Source organism: Podarcis melisellensis (genome assembly GCF_964234715.1).
Source record: "Podarcis melisellensis genome assembly, chromosome: Z".
Lineage (NCBI taxonomy): Eukaryota > Metazoa > Chordata > Lepidosauria > Squamata > Lacertidae > Podarcis > Podarcis melisellensis.
The window spans coordinates 25,360,550-25,377,003 of NC_138547.1; the positions used below are offsets into that span (position 1 = coordinate 25,360,550).

Here is a 16,454-nt window from a genome sequence, read left to right on the forward strand (position 1 = left end):
ACTGCGGCCCTGAACGAGCAGGAGAAGGAGCTCAAGTGACGCTGCGCGCTGACGTCACGGGGCTGTAATGGTGGTGTGCCTCGATATTTTTTTCATCAAACAAGTGTGCCTTTGCCCAAAAAAGGTTGGGAAACACTGCACTAGGTAACCTTGGGCCAGTCACTGCCTCTCAGCCTGACTTACTTAACCAAGATGATAAAGGGTCAAGTCTTATGAGGAATGGTTGAGGGAGCTGCATAAGCTTAGTCTGAAGAGGAGGAGACTGAGAGAAGATACAATAGCCATCTTCAAATATCTACAGGTCTGTCACATGGATGATGGTGCAAGCTTGTTTTCTCCTCCTCCTGAGGGTAGGACTCAAACCAGTGGATTCAAGTTACAAGAAAGAAAGAAGTTTCTGATGCTAAGAACTGTTTGACAGTGGACAGGACACCCTCAGATGGTGGTGAACTCTCCTTCATTGGCAGGTAATCAGAAGTTTGAGATAGAGAACATCAACAGATTTTCCTGTTGATTTTCCATAACCTCTTGGAAATTTATGCCTGCTGCACATGGCACCTTCCTCTTCCCCCAGTGTCATCTGTAAGCCATGCAAAGAACCTGGTTTTTGTGGATTGTGAACCAGTTACGTTACTTGTAGGTCATCAATGGATCATAGGCAGACATGCTGTTCAAGACCAGGCATGGTATTTCAGACTGCAGGGTGGGTGGGGGGGTCGTCATCAAAAGTTAGTTTAGATCTGCAACAACTGAAGTTTGGATGCCCATTGCTTGGGTAAATTCAAGTTTCAATAGTTAAAAAGCAAGTAGTATATTATTCTAAGGGGAATTGTTGTGGCATCTTAATAACTATAGCAATGTTATTGGCATAGGTCAAACATGCTTTTCTAGCCTTTGAAATGAATATACAGTGGTACCTTGGGTTACGAACTTAATTCATTCCGGAGGTCCATTCTTAACCCGAAACCGTTCTTAACCTGAGGCGCACTTTCACTAATGGGGCCTCCTGCTGCTGCCGTGCTGCCACCGGACGGTTTCCATTCTCATCCTGGGGCAAAGTTCTCAACCCGAGGTACTACTTCCAGGTTAGCAGAGTTTGTATCCCGAAGTGTTTATAACCCAAAGTGTTTGTAACCCGAGGTACCACTGTATTAATGTTTATAGCACCTGTACCCACCTGCAATAGCCCCCTTATCCCCTGCTTGGGTGGGAAAGCAATTAGCCTCCTCTCCAGTCCCCTCAATATGTCACTGCTATGGTCAACAATCAGAACAAAACCCAAGAGCCCAACCAGACCAGATGACAACCCTGGGCAATTGTACACTAAAAGTTTGTCATATGCTGTGTATGTTCCCTTAGTTACCCACAATATCAGAGTAGCTAAAGTGGGCTGCTTGGAGCTATGGGTTCTATTTTGGGCTGGACTTATCTTGTACTGCATAGCCAAGGGCATGCTATGCTATGGGAGGGGCTGTGGCTCAGTGGTAGAGCATTTGTTATACACACAGAAGGTCCAAAGTTCAATCCCCAGCATCTCCAGGTAAGGCTGGGAAGGACTGCTGCCTAAAACCCTTGAAGAGAGACTGCCAGACAGTGTTGGCCATTGGTTCTCCAAGGTTGTGGTTGGTGTGCCACAATAGTGTGGCAGGAGAGGATTGAAAGTGTGGCAGGAAGATTCAAGGACAATCAAAGTACTGTTTAAACATTTCATTTGTGTTGATGAGGAGATCCCTAGTACAGAAAATAGGAATAATTTTCCTTTTAATGTTTTTAGAATGAAAGATGCTTTGTGCGAGGATACTGAGCTACAACCTAAAAATCGTTCTCCACTCTAAGCTCCAAGTGGTACCTTGGTACTGCCTTATTTTGCTGCAGGTCTGACCAGGACTTGGCTCCTCTCCTGGCTAAATGGATGCCATAAGACGGAGCCTAACACCAGCACTCTCAAGTAACTGCCAGGCCTCGATGCCCCGTTAGAGACTACTGCTGATGCTCTGGAACCCACTTTGGAAAAACATCTCAGTGGCTTGGTCCCCTTTTGGAAGCAAAAAAGCCAGAACTATTATTCTGTGATTCATATTATATGTGAAAGAAAACCTGATATAAATTGCAGTCAAGTTACAGTCTACAGTGTCTGAAGCATGTGTCTGAAGAATGGGAAATCTTTTTCAGCCTGAAGGCTATACTTCCCTTTTGGCAAATATAAATTTTACCTTTGTTCAGTAGGCGAATTTCTACACACATTCCCACAACTCTCTCTTTCCCCATCAAGGCAAGCAAGAAGCATTGCCAGAATTCAAGGATACATTCCAGCCAGGCAAAAACACAAGAGGAGGGTATGGATGGGGAGGGGTGTGTGGCCTGGGAGAATACTGGGGGCTGGATAGAGCAGTCTAGAGGGCCACATTTGGCCCAGGGTCTGACGTTCCTAACCCTTGATGTACCTAATACTCCCACAAAATTCTCAGTGGTAGGCCCTGGCATCTGCAGACCAGCTTGAGAAAGGCTCCTGTCTGAATGAAACCCTGCGGAGTTGCTGCCACTCAGTGTATTAACAATGAGGTGAAGAAGGAAGGGGAGATTCAATTTATATCCCACCCTTCCTCCCGAAGGAGCCCAGGGTGGCAGATACAGCAACAATAAAATGGTTAAAAAGAAACCCAGCAACCTAGAAACAGTTTGGAAAGATTAAAAAAACCCACAGTTTAAAATGTTCTAAAAACATGGTAAAAACATTCTCAGCCAGTGATCTCAAAGTTGCCAGGAACAGTGTCTTTCAGCCATCAAATGCCTTGGTAAACAGGAATGTTTTTAAATTCCTTCTGAAAGTCAATAATGAGGGAGACAGACACACTTCACCAGGGAGGGCATTCCACAAACAGGGAACCACCACTGAGAATTAGCATTGCCAGGTCATGAGTATTCAAGACCCTAAGATTGCAGGGCCCAAACCTGAGACCTTGGTTAGCCTCTGGTGATGTCATGGGGTGGGCCCTGGAGTTAATTGGGAGGGAAGCAGGGCGGGGCAGAAACCCTGCACCCCAAGTATCTGTGTTATAATTTGCATTTGGACTGAAGCTTGCAAGCTGTAGGTGCAATCTTCTTTATACATCATCATCATCATCATCATCATCATTTATTGGTCCTCTTGCTCCCCTGCCCTCCACCTGCCACCTGGAGGGGGCCAAGCAAACCTGAAGATTTAGGTCTGGCCTGGAGGTCAGGCAATCCACCAACAAGCCCCTGCCACCAATTGTAGTCTTGAGATGGCTGAAGTCCACCAGGGGTGGGCTGCCGCCCTCAGCCCTTTGTTGCTCTCCCTGTAGTCTGCCAAGCACCACCCATCTTTTTCCTCTGCACAGCTGAGCAATGGGGAGAAGATCGCTGCTCCCACAACCACTCAGCAGCGCAGCAACCGTGATATTGTATACACTGGAAGTGTTGCGGTGGGAGAGGCATTACCCATTTTAATGCATAAAAGTTGTGCAGTGTGCATATTATTATTATTATTATTTATTATTAATTGCATTTATATCCAATCTTTTTCTCCAAGGAGCTCAATATGGCTTATTGTTCTTCCTCTGCTCATTTAATCCCCACAACAACCCTGTGATGTAGGTTACACTGAGAAGCAATGATTGGCTTCCAAGGTCACCCAGTGAGCTGCATGACTGAGTGGGGATTCGAACCAGGTCCCATGCTCAATTTATCACCAGCATACACATTCATGGCTTTAGTCTGCATGCAACCACATGTTTTCCATGCTGTATCCTGTTATTAGCCTCAATATTTAAAGTTTCTCTCTAGTGTCCCACATGCTTAGAGGCACATCAGTCCTGCTACAAAAGCAATGGGACTTGAATGCATATCACGTTAAATCTACAGGATAACAAATTTGTGAAAGACAGCCTTATGGCCTGTTCACATAGAGGACAATTTGATTTATTCAGGCTAAATTTTAGTTTTGATTTTTTTTGGGGGGGGGAATAAAAGGTTGGGCTGTATGAAAGTATCTTAATCCAATTCTCAAATAATTTAAGTTTGATCTGCTTAACATGCAGTATGTCGATGATCCCTACAACAACCTTGCAAGGTAGGTCATTTCTGCTAATAATGCAGGGGCTGAGGGTGAAGGGGTGGGGTTCTCTGTTGAGTTTGTGGCAGAAGTCAGATTTGACCTGGGAACTTTGAATCACAATTGGTATAATCTTTAAACTGAATGTTAACTTGTTAAAATAATTATGTTTATTTTTAAAACACAGCTTTGGTGTTTTGGATTTTCTTTATGTATATTTTGCAGTCTCGGGGCCTAAAAGACAACCTTGAGGCTCATTCGTGATTTCAAGGTGCGGTTTTGCTGTGAATGGGGAGTGTGTGTTCCACCAAACAGAAGGGCAAAAAAATGTTCCAGGCCGAATGGAACAAGCTTCCCCCAAATGGCTCCTCTCGAAAGCAAGATCTTTGAAACTCATGTGGGTCTGTGACTCATGCTGTTAGCATGCTTACTCGGAAATACCATACACTTTACATAACAAAGTGGATCTGTATACACATATAGAAATGTAGGACTACGAAAAGAAAAGATACACCTTTGTAATCTGAAGTTGTTTGTGGACTCCAGCAGCCCAGTTATCTTGGATCTATGCACATCCTGACATTTGCAAGGAGAAGGAGATGGAAACTTTTCAGGTTGGACAAATATGTGGCTTTCCCTCCCCCCACCATGGCTCGTTTTTTTAAAGCAAACATGTTCCTTTATTTTCTCTTGCAAGCTCAGGAGTTAATGGGGCAAGGAGTAGATTGTTTTATTTTTAGGCACAACAAAAAGCTGTATGATTTAGAAACAAACAAACAAACCCTTCCCAATGCCCTTCGAAAATGGGGAAACTTTTACAGACGTTGACCTAAAAACCTTGAGCTATAGCTCTTCCAAGCAACACATCTCAGCCATCAGGGCCATCCCAGTATATTTTGCCTCCTGAGGCAAAGAACAAGTTTCCTCCCTCACAGTTGCACCAAGAAAAGTTTACCATGTAGACAGGGCAAACTTCCTTCAGTGCTGAGGGCAGAATGTCCTCCACTGCACCCGAAGGCAGCAGGCCACATTACGGTACACATGGCCCTGTATCTTCCAGTTCCTGGCCCTGGCCCCCTGCCCTCCAGCATCTGCTGCCTAAGGCAGCTGCTTCATGCTACTGAATGGTAGGGCAAGCACCATTAGCCATTTTTCTCTATCCCTTCAGATGTGTATGTGCTATACATTAATTTCCCACACGAATCCAGGGGACTATAGTTTGTTAGGTAAAAGGTAAAGGACCCTTGGACGGTTAGGTCCAGTAAAAGGCGACTATGGGGTGCGGCGCTCATCTTGCTTCAGGCAGAGGGAGTCGGTGTTTGTCCACAGACAGCATTCTGGGTCATGTGGCCAGCATGACTAAAACTGCTTCTGCTGCAACAGAACACTGTGACGGAAACCAGAGCAAATGGAAACACTGTTTACCTTTCCCGCTGCAGCAGTACTTATTTATCTACTTGTACTGGCATGATTTCGAACTGCTAGGTTGGCAGAAGCTGGGACAGAGCAATGGGAGCTCACACCGGATCATACAATCATAGAGTTGGAAGAGACCACAAGGGCCATCGAGTCCAACCCCCTGCCAAGCAGGAAACACCATCAGAGCACTCCTGACATATGGTTGTCAAGCCTCTGCTTAAAGACCTCCAAAGAAGGAGACTCCACCACGCTCCTTGGCAGCAAATTCCACTGTCGAACAGATTCAAATCGAGCCCAAGAGGTGCAGTGGTTTGGACCACAGGATCTACTTGCATCATGGTCCCCTCTCTCAGCCTAATAAGAATAATTATGGGTGAGATTCAATGTAGCATCAGCACAATAACTGGGACAGGTTGCAGTTCCCAGCAGGGCTGGCCCAAAACATTTTGGCACCTGAGGCTAAGCACAAAATGGCACTCCACCCACCAAGGAAAAGAGGTGAGTGAATATCTACACCAGGAAGAAGGGTGGGTGTGGGGGTGTGTTAAGATCCACACTGGGAATGGAGCGGGGGACAGGAATCAAATCCACCTTACCTGATGGCGGAAATGGGAATCAGATCCAAGGGGAAGAGGCCTGCTCTGAATCACACTGGGCAGTTGCAGAGCCCAGGAGACCCCAGAGGGTAGCCCTGCCATTTCCTCCCAAAAGGTGGGAGGGAACCAGCAGCACCTCATACTCGCTGAGAGGGCAGCAGGTGAGTGAGTGGGAAACTCTCTGGAAAATAAACATGAAGTTTACAGCATGCTACACCATTAAAGAAAACATGTTAAAGATGCAGTATTTAAAGATGCATGTTAAAGATGCAATATAGATGGTATCTCACCCCATCAAGACTCTTTATACAAAAACATAGCGAACAACTGTTGACAGTGCGAACAACTGTTGCGGGGAAGGTGAAGGAAATATGTATTACATGTGGGGGACATGCAGAAAGATTAGAGTGTTTTGGAATCTCATTTATGATGAGCTGAAAAAGATCTTTAAGTCAACATTCTTAAAAAAAGCCAGAAGCCTTTCTGCTTGGAATTTTAGGTAAAGACATTCCAAAAAATCTAAGAGAATTTTTTCTATATGCTATAGCTGCAGCCCGAATACTTACTGCAATGAATTGGAAAGGGGGAAAAGATCCAACCATAGCAGATTGGCAGTGCAAATTACTGGAATATGTGGAAATGGCGCAATTGACTAACAGACTAAGAGGTAATACAAGACAATCATTTATTAAAAAATGGAATATGCATAATAGATATCTACAGAATAATAACAGTGGTGCAGTATCTATCACAGCATTAGAATGACCCTTGTCTAAATGAACTGTTAAGAAACAAGTAAAAAGGTACGAATTGTTGTAAGAAGGTATTAGAAAATACAGAAAGAGTAAGGTTATAATGATAAGTACATTCATCACCAGAAAGGTTATATGAATCAGGAAATGATAGGAAGTCTATTCTATGTTAGCAAAAGAGATTGTATAAATTTAATTAAAATTTAATTTTTGTAAACATATATAAGATTATCAGTACATGATTGTTTTCATCTTGTTATATTGTGTATGTTATCTATGTATTTCAATAAAGCATTTAAACTGGGGGGAGGTGGACAGCAGGTCCACACACTCCAAGGAGTGCATTACAGCTGTTGGTGCCAATGTGGCAGTAACAGAAGCAGGCAATGCTTTCCTTGGAGGCCAGTTCTGCTGCCTCTGTGGATCCTGCTGTCTAAGGCGGTCACCTCATCTTGCCTTATGGGTGGGCCAGCCCTAGTTTTCAGGATTATTTCGGGGAAAGTAATGTGCTTTAAATGTGCTTCAATTGAGCAGCCTCTGAGTGCTTCCAGACAGGGAGCTTAATTTGTAAACAGGGAGTTGAGATACTGCAAATGAGACATAAGTGACAGGCTAGTTTGTTTTTTTACTTACCAGATTTCCCCCTTGAAAAGGTGGATCTAGAATGAAATGTGGAGAAAATGCAGGCTGGGATTTTGATGCTGCTGGGATTATGGGGACTCTGTGAAAAACTTGCATGCAAGAGAAGCACTAACCCCACAATAAAATACCCTCCTGGATGTTTTCCTTTCATGCACATTCACACTTGCAACCCACCCCTAAACCTTTCCTCTGGCTGCTGCTCCATCCTCAGGCCGGACATGGGTGGCGCTGTGGTCTAAACCACAGAGCTTAGGGCTTGCCGATCAGATCAGTGGTTCGAATCCCCACGACGGGGTGAGCTCCCATTGCTCGGTCCCTGCTCCTGCCAACCTAGCAGTTCAAAAGCACATCAAAGTGCAAGTAGATAAATAGGTACCGCTCCGGCGGGAAGGTAAACAGCATTTCCATGCGCTGCTCTGGTTTGCCAGAAGCAGCTTAGTCATGCTGGCCACATGACCCGGAAGCTGTACGCTGGCTCCCTCGGCCAGTAAAGCAAGATGAGCGCCGCAACCCCAGAGTCGTCAGGGGTCCCTTTACCTTACCATCCTCAGGCAGCCATGAGGTCCACAGCACTGGAACTGGGCCCCTCTTTTGTGGGTGCTCTGAGCACGGGGCAGCCAGGTTGGGAAAGCCCACTATTTTAAGTCCTCACAATGCTATATTGTGGCAGCTTTCTCTGAGTGCTTCTACAGCCAGTGCTACCAATAAGCTCACATAAATTGGGGAAGGCACCAGAGGGTACTTTGCTGAGGGTCCCTTCAAAGTGGAGCCTATCCTGGCTTTGATTTCTCTGCTTAAGAGCAGAACCTTGGAAGGTAGGGAAATGGATGTATGGGTGTCAGGGCAGTGGTGCCTAGCCCAGTTGTTGTGGTTGGAATGACCATTTGGGCCGTGCTTATGATAGTGGATTTTTGTTATTGTTTTATTATGTATTTTGTGTTTTTAAATGTTGTATGGAGTGCTTTTTTTCAGTGAGTACTCCATGGTACTCAGTACCGGCACCTTTTGTTCCCTAGACGAAAAGCACTGGTTGTATGTTTATGTTTTGAACTGCCCAGAGATCTACAGATAGAGGGCAGTATACAAATTTAATAAATAATAGCAGTTACCATGTGGACAGCATAGTGAAAAGGCAAAGAGGTCATGGGCAGTGAGGGTGAGCAGCTGGGGGTGGGGGGGCAAAAAGGTGGGCGACGGTGGCAGCGTGGGGTGTCCTGGATTATTATTTTTGTAATTAACTTTTGGGGAAGCCTGAATTTATTATTATCATTGTTATTATATTCTTTTAATAAAAAATGTTATTGTTTTATATTTTGTTGTAAACAACTTTGGGGTTGTTTTTTTGTTTTGTTTTTACAATCAAGCAGTTTGTAAACTGAAATAATAATAACAGCCATTTTCATAATCATTTGTGTCATTAATTATTTCAGCCATCCTGTTCCTGCTTGCAGGCTCATCAGACCTGAGAGTGCATCTAATGCCCACCATTCACGTATTGCATTTGTCCAGAACTACTTAATGAAGCTCAGGGGGCCAGATGTCCGAACCCACAAACAGGCCTGCTGGCAAATCCCTTTAATGTAGCCGAGGCTGCTGCTTTTCTTCTCTTTTGCATCTGGCCCAGGAACTGGCCTGGTTGGGAGAGAGGTAAGCACCTCTAGGTGTTATAAATAGCCCTCAAGGGCACATCTCTGTTATCTTCTGGGTGCCTCCTAAAAAAAATTAATTTTTTAACAAGCCTGTTAAGTGGATGGTTGCTATTATTATTGCTATTATTATTGCTATTATTATTATTATTATTATTATTATTATTATTACAGTCTGTAGCAGTACTGGATTTGAAATCTGTATTGGATGTTGCTTGGTTTTAACATATGAAATTGCTCTAACCAGTTTTTAATGTATGAAATTGTTTTAGCTTTTTAAATACGATTTATTTATTTATTTATTAAAAAATACTTTTATTGTTTGATCACTTTGAGGTGTTTTAAACAAACAAGCAAACAAACAAATTGTTGATTGCTAATATTGCCCATGGATGCTGTCTGCCTGCTCGTACTTCGTTTATCAACAGCTGGCTGTAGGATCTCCCCTTTCAGCCTGCTCTTTGGAGAGAGAAATCACTTCCTCTGATTCTAGAAGAGGCCATGTTGATTACACATTCTAGCTTTTTGGAACTCTAGTTTCCGACGTGAAGACTGACAGTGTGTCAACGTGTGGGGGCGGGCAGAGAGGATCAGCACTGTTTTAGGATCAGCACTGCTTTAAGAAATCCAGAAAAAAATTGCTTTTGCTCTAGTCCTTGAAACTATTGGCCTTCTGATCCATTTGTCCATTCATGTGGTAAACAGTCCTGTAAAACAAATGCTTAAGCAACCAGAAACTGAGTCTGTGCTTATGTTTGTGTTCTAAGGCTATAGGAGCCTCCTCTGCCACGTTTCATTTGCAGATGCTACCATCTGGTGGTTAAATGTAGTCATCTGTATAAACAAGAGGCGGCTAAACTTTTTTGACCTGAGATCTACATTCTTCCTTTGCCAACCCTCCAGGAACTATGCCAACTCAGGACTCCTTTGCTAATCCCACACTTTTCAGTGCATTTCCCTATCACTTTTCTAGCTGCAAGAAGTCTCTTTCTTTTTTTAGAGTGGGTTTGTTACACTAGGGGGACAGAGCACATTAATCTACTTTAAATGTGCAAGTCTAAAATTCCTTCCTAGTGATATATAAATTTATTTGAAACCATAATCTAACTGATAGTAATGTGAAATGGTTTTCTAACTCTATTACAGTGCTACCTCAGGTTACAAACAGTTCGGGTTACAAACGCTTCGGGTTATGAACTTCGCTAACCCGGAAGTAGTTGCTCCGGCTTGCGAACTTAGCCCCAGGATGAGAATGGAAATCTCATGGCAATGGCACAGCAGCAGCAGGAGGCCCCATTAGCAAAAGCTTGCCTCAGGTTAAGAATGGTTTCGGGTTAAGAATGGACCTTCGGAATGAATTAAGTTCATAACCCGAGGTACCACTGTACATGCCACTGTTCTGTAGCAGGGGTGCCAACTTGAATAAAATATTTTGGGGGGGAGAAGTGCATGCACACCATTTGAATGGCAATGCCCATCAACTTGGGGGTGGGCTCAAATATTTTATTGGGAGGCAAAGACCCCTCTACTGCTAGGAGTTGGCTCCTATGTTCTGTGTCAGGTGTGTTGGCAATATCAGTTTTCCTGTTTCTTACCTCCTCTGTGCTGCTGCTTATGCCCCTTACGCCACCAAACCTCTACCTTCCTTCCCTCGTTTCTTTTTAATTGATGATGCTGTTCATTTCCAGGTACACTTTTCCTCTCCTTTCCGGCTGGATTTACCTGGGAGGAAGGAATTCCCTTTGTACTCAGTGGGCCATATTTCTGTGTAGGAGTGTCTGAGACTGTGATTAGTTGGTCTTTAAGGTGCTACTGGAAGGAATTTTTTTTGTTTTGACTGTGGTTAGTTGTGTTGGTCAGCAAGGACCAACAGGCTGGATTTTCGTCTTTCCCAGTTTACCTGGATTTTCATTTGTAAGATTACTCTAGGGCACAAAGTTTAGTGCTTGCTTGCTTGTGTGTTTCCAAGTGCGGTCTGTTTATGTGGGAGCAACAAACATCCGCCTGCTTCCAAACAACACACATTCTAGTGTGCCAACAAGCCCAAGCACCGTCCCCTCTCCCTTCTTCTTCAGCTTGCAAAAGCTTTCCTTATTTCTTTTCCTTCTAGTCCTTCCCCCTGTTGAGTTTGTGTATGTGCACACACACACTCATTTTGAGGCATTTAAACCAGCACAGTGTGTGACACAGCCTAGTAATAACAAAGAAACAATATGGCAAAACCCCAGCAATACACATATAAAAAAGCACCTCTGCACAGTGCATGGATTTCCTTTCTTTCTGCCAGAAGCAGTACAACAGTGGGAGGTTCAGGGGTATGTGTGTTATGAGCTGCTTAAGCAAAGTCACAGGTGGGATATTCAGAACAGGCAATGTTACACAAAAAGTGTGAAGTGTGGGCTTTTTAGAATGATTCATTGGAATTGTGAACAAATTGTATCGGAATGGAAACAAGGAGGGCTAGGGAGCAAAAAACAGATTTGGAAAATGTGGATTTCCAGCTGCAGGCCGGAAAAACCCTCCCTCTCTCTCATACACAAGAGTACATAGCCTCCTCCTCAGCTGATCTCATCTAGGGAGCTAGAACTACTTCCCGCACCTCACATGATCGATCTGATGATGAGGATGGTGCTGACTTCTTTCCCCATCAGGGTCTTGCAAGGTGGGGAGCCTCAGACCCTTGGGCCATGGTCTGTGGTGCTCTAGCCTCTTTGCCCAGCCATTAAAACTCTCCCCAGACTACACCCCTCACTGGCTCTCCTTTGCACCCAAGTGTTTCTACCAGGCTGGAAAGTGCTGGAACTCTGGTAGTGCCTCTTGCTTGGATGCAAGATAGTGAGCTAACCTACTGCACAAAATTTACATTGTTCCACCCACTTTTGCCTCTAGTCCTGCCCACCACTGGCATGCAGCCCTCAGAAAGTTGTCTAGAAAGGAATGCAGCCCTTGGAATGACCAGTGTTCCTCCACTCTAGAAAGTTTAAGCCACTCTGAGTGTTTTGTCTACCACCACCACCTCCTCCTCCTCCTCCTCCTCCTCCTCCTTCTTCTTCTTCTTCTTCTTCTTCTTCTTCTTCTTCTTCTTCTTCTTCTTCTTCCCACTGCTGCCAAATGGAGGGTTGCTGTTTTTTGAGAAATTTGCTTGGGGCAAAACTATGCCCCAGGCCCCTCATGATCAAGCTTGGCATCTTGAACCCATTATTAGATGTTTGAGAATAGTTTTAACACCTGGTATGCTTCTTTACAGTTCTTGCATACTGTAAATATTGCCGAAAGTGCAATATTTAAGGACTTGGAATTTAAATTTCTTCCAGTCCCTCATTCCTCTCTGTTTAATAATGAATAACTTTATTAAACAAAAAGCACTGTAGTCCAGGAACAGGGGAAGCTGTATTTGTCATTTAAAAAGGGTGTTTGGCTAATGATGTGCAAAAGAAGGCAAGAATTATACTAGTCCTAAGGCTGACATAATCAGCCCTGAGTGCTCACTGGAAGGACAGATCGTGAAGCTGAGGCTCCAATACTTTGGCCACCTCATGAGAAGAGAAGACTCCCTGGAAAAGACCCTGATGTTGGGAAGGATGGAGGGCACAAGAAGGGGATGACAGAGGACGAGATGGTTGGACAGTGTTCTTGAAGTTACCAGCATGAGTCTGACCAAACTTCGGGAGGCAGTGGAAGACAGGAGTGCCTGGCGTGCTCTGGTCCATGAGGTCACGAAGAGTCGGACATGACTAAACGACTAAACAACAACAGAAGGCTGACATACTGCACAAAACAGTGTGCTGCCTTCCACACACATCTCAAGGTGATGTACAGCACACAATAAAAACTAAAAATGGTTAAAAACAATTCAAAGTAGACAACTATGTCAGAGACCAATTCATCATGCTGGGAAAGCTTGTTTTAACAAACATATCTTCAATTGTTTCCAATGCAAAGAACTTGATGCAAAGTGCCATTGTTTTTATACTGCATCAAAACTGAAACAGGTTGTTCTTGATGGTATTCCAAATAATCTGGGATAACAGAGATAATTCACTAGCCATTAACCAGTAATCAGAGTTGCAGCCAGGTAATCTTTGCTCTGGACTTCATGGTCTCAACAGCAGCATGTGTTTGTGTGTGCGTATGTGTGTGTCTTTAGACAACCATGCATATTACTTCAGTGATGAAGCATGCATTTATTAACTACATTCCTGATGAGTTACTACAAAACTCAAGCCCCAACAACAATATGCAGTTTTGCACTTCCAACATTTGTAACTATCACAACTGCAATAACAACATGAATATCTGGCAACTGCTGTCCCATGAAAAGTTATTTATTTATTTCTGTAATGGTCAGGGTTAAGACTTGAGAGGCTGGGGTTCTTGCTCCCACTCAGGCATGAAGCTCACGTGGCTTTGAGCTAGTTACTGCCTCTTAGCCTTAATCTACCTCACAGGGTTGTTGTGAGGATAAAATGGGGCGTGGGAAGAACCATGAATGCTACCTTGAGCTCCTTGGAGAAAAAGGTGGGGTAGAAACAAAGAAAGTATCCCATTTTTCCTCCCAGTATGGCCAACAGCAAACGATAAAACAACAAAAGCCACTTCCTCAGGGAGGATGCTCAAGGACAGACATAGGCAAACTCTGGCCCTCCAGATGTTTGGGACTACAATTCCCATCATCCCAAGCTAACAGGATGTCCAAAACCTGGAGCTACATGCACCAAGGAAGCTACCCAGCTTTTGGAAAAGGACACCAAATCAAAAGCCCCCCAAAACAAGAAGGCCCTTGGACCAAATCGAGCCAGAGATGAGCCAGCTGCCCTTTATATCCCTTCTGCCAGGCCCAGCAGTACTTGGCAGCACAATGGGGCAGCTAACAATGGCCCAACCCCCTGCCATTGCCTTTCCTCCCCCATGGGTTGCAGCACTGTTAACTAACCATTTCTTTCCATCAAGAACCTGAGGGACAGAGAGAAGGACAAGACACACACAGCATCATTGCCACAAGCCCCTCTCTTCTCTGTGTGTGGACCTACCACACCAACCTGGAGATGAACCTGCTCAAGTCTCCTTGCCTCCTAGTGAGTACTATCACAAAAAAGCCATAGCATGCACCTGCATATACATACACTTACATCAGGGTTGGCTTAGTTGTAAGTCAGTGCATACCCACAGAGTATTGCCATCAGTCTTTGGCTACTATTGTGCCAAGTACACATGCAGGGGTCAACAGCGTAGGACCTTAGCTCAATGATAAAAGCATCTTGTTGGCATGCAGAAAGTCCCAGGATCAATCCTCAGCATCCCCAGATGAGGCTGGCAGAGACCCCTTTCTGAAGCCCTGGAGAACTGCTGAATCCATGCAAACAATACTAAACTGGATGGGCCAGTGGACTTCCTATGATGTGAATGGTCAGTTACACTATATGGCAGTGGTGAGACCTTGTCAACCCTGTGCTCAGTTACCTAAACTGGCTGTCAATTTGCTGCCAGGCCAGGTTCAAGGTGTTACATAAAGTCCTTAACAATGTGGGGCCAGTTTACCTGTGAGATTGCCTTGCCCCATGTATGCCCACCTGATTGCTTCAATCTGCAGAACAGGCACTCTTACAGGTGCTACATAATACCTGTTTCCATGTCTGCAAGAACTCCCTGCCTGTTGACATCAAGCAGATACCTTCACTGTACTCTCTTCAGCACCTGCTAAAACATTTTTGTTTAGCCAAGCTTACTCAGATGTTTAGAATGCTGATGTGTTTTTATTCAACCAGAGTACTCTTAAGCAAGGATGAAAAAAGGTTGGAGTGGGTTCTACAGGTGGATCTCTGGGAGATTTGCAGTAAATCAAGGGTTTCTGACTTTCCATTGATTAACAGCAACAAAATGACTTTTCCCACCTAAACTTAGGCTGTTGTAAGGAAGAAAGCCTCCGTATTTTTCCATTTATAAGATGTCTCCATGTATAAGGACCCCCCTAATTTTGTGGGACTAAATTTTAAGAAAATGAGGGGAGATGGCCCCCCCACGCAGATGCAGGCAGGAAACACTGCCTAGATCATTTCCTACGTGTAGTGGCATTGGCTGGTTGGCCGGAGGGCAACTTCCCCTGATGCCACTGCACGCGGGAAACGATCCAGGGAGTGCTTCCTGCGCACAGCGGGATTGGGGGAAGTTGCGTTTCCATCAGCCAGTGTCCCCATATCGCTCCCCACTCACTGCGGCATTGGGGGAAGCTGTGCGCCGCCAGCCAGCATTCCCAGATCGCTCCCTGCATGCAGTGGCATCAGGAGAAGCTGCATGCCCCCAGCCAGCACCTCCAGATCGCTCCTTACTCGCTGCGGCATTGGGGGAACCTGCACTCCTGCCAACCAGTTGGCTGGTGGGTATGCCGCTCCCCCCCCATTCCACTATCTGTGTATTGGATGACTCCAGTTTTTTGACATGATTTTTTAGTCAAAAAACCTCGTCCAATACATGGAAAAGTATGGTAGTTAGGAGAGGAGTCAGGTGAAAGAACTGTGAGCTCAGTTCACTTCTGCTACTGAGAACAGGCTCAGAAGAACACTGTTCTCAAATGCAATGGTGAAACTAGGTTTTATTTTACCTGGCTCAAAGCCCCAGTTTTGTGTGCACACCCGCAAATATTTGCACACACAGGCTGGGAGCCTCAATGTTGCCCCTCTGGAGGCTTCACCTGGACCAAAAAACCTAGATTCCCCACCCTCCAAGTAGCTATAACACTGCTTTAATGCCAACCACATTAACACTTAGCCTGTGTTGGTACATCTTGGGCTTCTACAATTAAAACAAACCAGATCTGACAAGCTTGAAATCTACCAACCCTTTGGTCTAGAACAGTGTTTTTCAACCTTTTTTGGGCAAAGGCACACTTGTTTCATGAAAAAAATCACGAGGCACACCACCATTAGAAAATGTTTAATATTTTTTTCTTTAATGGCAAACAAAAACGTTGCGCGCCGTTCTCTGCTCAGCGGGGATCGATCCGCTGATCCCCACTGAGCCGGCGGATGACAGCTCCGTCTCCGCACTGTGTGCGGAGAGGGAGATGTCAGAGCCCCGCTGCTCTCTATGGGGAATCGGATGAGAGCGGACTGCCTGTCCGCTCTCATCTGATCCCATCTGATCTGATCCCCACCCAGGACGGATGGAAAATAGGGTGGACACAGTCCGGTGCCCGCCTAGTGGGCGAAAATTTGACATTTTTTTTTAATCTTTCGAATTTTTCAATTTTTCCCACGGCACACCAGGCAACATCTTGCGGCACACTAGTGTGCTGCGGAACAGTGGTTGAAAAACACTGGTCTAGAAG

General features: G+C 44.8%; 1 long non-coding RNA gene across 1 annotated transcript; it reads left to right on the forward strand.

Annotated features, from left to right (window-relative positions):
- The first annotated feature begins 5,777 nt into the window (after nt 1-5,777).
- Nucleotides 5,778-9,612, forward strand: LOC309362379. The gene is made up of 4 exons (XR_014164939.1): nt 5,778-5,992; nt 6,638-6,757; nt 8,915-9,131; nt 9,559-9,612. It is a non-coding gene; the product is annotated as an uncharacterized lncRNA (long non-coding RNA).
- Nucleotides 9,613-16,454: the final 6,842 nt, after the last annotated feature.